Raw genomic sequence first — 5,735 nt, 5'->3', positions numbered from 1 at the left:
GGTAAGTCAGGATTGTAATAATAAACGGATTTGTCAATCAGGAACGTAATGAGAAACAGAGTTGTCAATTTGTTCATCGTTCACTCTTACATATGCTGGACCTGCGTAGGCACTGTAATCACAACTGATATAGTAATCTACACATTCTCCTCTAATTATAATCCGTAAAATAATACTATAAACTACTAAAATTGTGTTTATCTGAACCAATTATTGCCCAGGGATCGACGAAGAAGTATTTGTTCGAATCATCTTCACTCCGTTTCGGGCAACTAACGATATATTCACCAGTAATGTAATTTACTGCTAATGAGCCAACAACTTCCTACTTCTCTCAAAGTTCCCTCTATAAAACCTGTTGAAGAGAGGGGGGATCAACAACAATCTACTTTTTGGTGGTTCCTTGCAGGGTTTAGTTTCAAAGCAAATATTTGTATGAACTCCGCCCTATCTTTCAGTAGGTTTGTTTATGTAGCATTATGTCGGTATTTCTATACAATCCTATTTCACAGCGATTACTCGTGTGAAATCTCCTGTAATTTTGTGTAGTTGCTTGTGCAGAGCTTAGTTCAGAATGAACATGGGGAAAGACACTCAAATGCTTCTGTCACTGATACATTGTACAAGTTCAGTTTCAGCGAATGAATCGGCGCCCAATAGTATGTACACTGTACAGAGCAAATGTCTACGGCTCTACGCACACGGTAGCCTACTTCCTTTGCACATCATACACACAGTACTTAGGGTAAATATAGTTTACGTTTTCGATACCTAAACCCAAAATACACAAGGTTTCACTCTTACTTGGCCTTCAATTCAATCATTCGTATGTATAACAACATCTATAATTTGTTTATCACCCGAATTATTTTTGAAGTTAGGTATATATAGCGGCATCCTTATCAGAAACTCGCACCGGGCAGTAGAAAAGTTTGCCACGCCCCGCAGTCACCCAATGAAGTATTAACGAGAATTAAATACTTCAAATAAATAACAATAGAATTATAAATTGTAAAACCAACAAATCAGCCCTTTCATGAACTAAAGTGACGATCGAGGTTAGTATTGTATGACATTGATGTATACCACATGTCATGATAATATTAAAAGAGTGAAACGTTAAAAAATAGGTCAAGCTCCTCACAAAAGACTGTATAACATAGGCAAACAAATAACGACAAACAAGAGGTTCAAATTGTGTTTTTTGAGAACTAGATTATATCGTAAAATGGACGATCGTCACAACAATGGCTATGAACCACAACATTCTGTTTGTGTTGCGTGTGAACTGACATCAAATAGGAAAGTCTTTTATTTCTTACATAAATAAAGGAATAAAATGTTATTTAAACAAGGGTTCATCTTGTCAATTCACAGTATAAACCAGGAATGTGAAAATGCTGATTCGCTATTTTGATTAAAAACATTACAAGGGACAGCAAAATATTCCTAAAACATTGTAAATATGTATATGGTACTTCACTTATTATTAGCCAACACTAATTTGATTTTAATATTGGATTGCACTAGTGTCAGTTTGCGACCGCGATATAAGACCGACCACTGTGAAGCTAGTAGCAATTTGACCTTTGTGGGCGGCGAAGCGGAAAGATGAATATTGACAGCAGAAATGGTGGCGTGTCATAATCTACATCCGAAAAAATGAAGAAAAACGAAATTAGCATACGATCAATGAAAAGATACTAATCATTTAGGATAAATTAACATCTACAAAGCAAAAACAAACAATAAATTACTCGATAAACAATGAAAAATACAATAAGAATGACACGAATTTTATATTACTTCCTTCGAAATAGCAGATGAGCAATTCCTGAATTAAAGATTTGATTATTTATTATTAAAGATGTTTATCTGAAGTTTTTCACACAATTTGAACCTAAGCCTTGTTCTTTTTAGAATCTAGGGTATTCTCGAAGCGAAAATGGCCTTATTTAGAAAAATTACGTATAGCGAAAAAAGCTGATTTAGCCAAATTTCAAAGCCTAGCAGCACATCCATCCGCCCAAGAGGCATCCGATTTGATTATTTATTATTAAAGATGTTTATCTGAAGTTTTTCACACAATTCGAATCTGAGCCTTGTTTTTTTACAATGTAGGGTATTCTCGAAGCGAAAATGACCTTATTTAGAAAAATTACGTATAGCGAAAAAAGCTGATTTACCCAAATTTTAAAGCCTAGCAGCACACCCTTCCGCCCAAGAGGAATCCGATTTGATTATTTATTATTAAAGATGTTTATCTGAAATTTTTTACACAATTCGAATCTAAGCCTTGTTTTTTTAGAATCTAGGGTATTCTCGAAGCTAAAATAGCCTTATTTAGAAAAATTACGTATAGCGAAAAAAGCTGATTTAGCCAAATTTCAAAGCCTAGCAGCACATCTTACCGCCCAAGAGGCATCCGATTTGATTATTTATTATTGAAGATGTTTATTTGAAGTTTTTCACACAATTCGAACCTAAGCCTTGTTTTTTTTTTAGAATCTAGGGTATTCTCGAAGCGAAAATGGCCTTATTTGAAAAAATTACTTATAGTGAAAAGAGCTGATTTAGCCAATTTTTAAAGCCTAGCAGCACACCCTTCCGCCCAAGAGGCATCCGATTTGATAATTTATTATTAAAGATGTTTATCTGAAGTTTTTTCACACAATTCGAACCTAAGCCTTGTTTTTTTAGAATCTATGGGTATTCCCGAAGCCAAAATGGCCTTTTTTAGAAAAATTACATATAGCGAAAAAAGCTGATTTAGTCAAATTTCAAAGCCTAGCAGCACATCCTTCCGCTCAAGAGGCATCCGATTTGATTATTTATTATTATAAAAGTTTATATAAAGTTTTTCACACAACTCGAACCTAAGCCTTGTTTTTATTAGAACCTAGGGTATTCTCGAAGTGAAAATGGCCTTATTCGTAAATATTACGTTTAGCGAAAAAAAGCTAATTTAGTCAAATTTCAAAGCTTAGCAGCACACCCTTTCGCCCAAGAGGCATCCGATTTGATTATTTATTATTATAAAAGTTTATCTAAAGTTTTTCACACAACTTGAACCTAAGCCTTGTTTTTATTAGAATCTAGGGTATTCTCGAAGTGAAAAAGGTCTATTTTTAAAAAATTAATTATAGCGAAAAGAGCTGATTTAGCCAAATTTTAAAGTCTAGCAGCACACCCTTCTGCACAAGAGGCATTTGATTTGAGTATTTCATGTTAAAGAGGTTTATCTGAAGATTTTCACACAACTCGAACTTAAGCCTTTTTCATTTTAGAATCTAAGCCTCCTAAGGTATTCTCGAAACCAAAAAGAAACTTGATCGGAAAAATTACGTCTAGCAGAAAAAGGTAATTTTGAACTATATTTAGATGTATCGATATGTCGGTACCGGCAATATCGGCGGCATTCGTATCAATATCGGCTAAATGTAGTCCCTTATTTCCTATTTGATTTATCTGATTCAAAACGTGGTAAAAGATGTGTTAGATTCGGTTATTCACTCCTCAGAATTTAATTCTAATGTGACTTTGATCTTACGTAATTTTTTGTACATCAGCAATCTATGCCAAAATACTGGATCAGGTTTTGCAAATGCGGGAATTATATTGTGTAATATTCATTTCTATATTCATTACCGATACATCAGTATATTATATTCAATGACACGGGTTGTCTTCTTAGAAAGTCACAGAGAGTTTTAATCTTGTTGAGTAATACACATCGTGTGTTGGTAGATAAGCTATAAATACTGTAATATAGACCTATACAAACGCCAGTTAAATATAAATGTGACAGTATGAGTATATGATATATATATATATATATATATATTCCACGGGCAAGATATTCCGATATAAGGCGATATTCAGTTAAATGTCGCGGTATGGATTATATTACTACGCGAGCCGTAAATTGCCGACCCCTGATTTAATCTATTGAACTTCGAATATGGTATTTAAATCAATTGATTACACATAGGACCAATTTTTGCCAGCAATTCAATCATTATGAAAGTTATGTATATATTATACATTATTAATATTAAACAATTATGCTCTACTCTCGTTGACATAGTTTGGGGATTTGAAAAGTGTGAAATTTCATGTTTACTGCTTAATCTTAAAAATTGATTGAATAAATTAAATTCTTTCGATATACTTGATTTTTTCCAAATAAGGCCATTTTTGCTATGAGAATACCATAGATCAGGGTGGTCCAAGGTTGTCGACCTCGCGGGCCACACTATTATTTTTGTATTGTTCGCGGGCCACAAGTGCCAAGAATATGGGCACAGTGCAATACAAAACAAACACTTTTATTGTCAAATACATTGATCATTATTTGACTTTTTTTAAGCTAAAGCATGCAAAAACCTCACTAAAACGTGCAAAAATCTTACTATATCTACATTTAGTGTAAGATTTCAAACTTTTCATAACGGAAAAAGTATCAAAAAGAGAAACTGCCGAATTAAATTTTCACCGACACAACAAGCAGACATATCAAGCAAGCATGGTGGTATTTTCAATCCCACACCCATTCAAAAATATGTTTGAATTGGTCAGCTTTATTTTTAAACTCATGTTTACAAAATAACTTACACGTAACTGCAGATTGATTGATTACCGAATTGTACCAAATTTGAGATACAGGAGGGTAATTACTCAATTTTCTGGCATATGGGCAGCATTTTTGTAATATTGTTTAGGCTGGTTACAAAAAAAAAACACACGGCGGAAATTAAATTTTTCGGCCATAACATTAATATTTAACTAGAGCTGCGTGCAGTTTTAACAGGCTTCCCGCGTAAAAAAAAACTGAAGACGCGTTTTGCTCACTGGAGCGTGAAAGCGTGGTCAGTCATGCATAAAATTTGCAATTTATGATGGGGGACTTATTATCTGCATGTGATGTTAATTTCAAGTCTCTAAGTAGTGTCGTTCTCGAGAAGAAGATGAAAATGTAAAATCCTATATTGCTCACTGGAGCGTATCGCAGAGGTCACTCATGCGTATCCTTGACATATCGTATCCGGAACATGTCCATTAATCATTGTTATGAATTTCAACCCAATACCATGTATCAATTTTGAGGAATCGCAAAAAAAACTGAAGACGCGTTTTGCTTACTGGAGCGTGAAAGCGTATTCAGTCATGCATAAAATTTGCAATTTATGATGGGGGACTTATTATCTGCATGTGATTCAAATTTCAAGTCTCTAAGTATTGTCGTTCTCGAGAAGAAGATGATAATGTGAAATCCTATATTGCTCACTGGAGCGTATCGCCGAGGTCAATCATGCGTATCCTTGACATATCGTATCCGGAACAGGTTCATTAATCATTGTTATGAATTTCAACCCAATAGCATGTATCAATTTTAGGAAATCGCAGAAAAACTGAAAACGCTTTTTGCTCACTGGAGCGTGAAAGCGTGGTCAGTCATGCATAAAATTTGCAAATTATGATGGGGGACTTATTGTCTGCATGTGATGTAAATATCAAGTCTCTAGGTAGTGTCGTTCTTGAGAAGAAGATGAAAATGTAAAGCCCTATATTGCTCACTGGAGCGTATCGCCGAGGTCACTCATGCGTATCCTTAACATATCGTATCCGGAACAGGTCCATTAATTAGGCTTCCCGCTGCTTGTCAGCAGGGAACCTATTGTATTCCTGTGTTTTATTATGTTTGTTAAATTTATTCACAGTTCTTTGACTGGTGT

The sequence above is a fragment of the Styela clava genome, chromosome 13 (genome assembly GCF_964204865.1).
Source record: "Styela clava chromosome 13, kaStyClav1.hap1.2, whole genome shotgun sequence".
Lineage (NCBI taxonomy): Eukaryota > Metazoa > Chordata > Ascidiacea > Stolidobranchia > Styelidae > Styela > Styela clava.
This window is presented reverse-complemented; position numbering follows the sequence as displayed.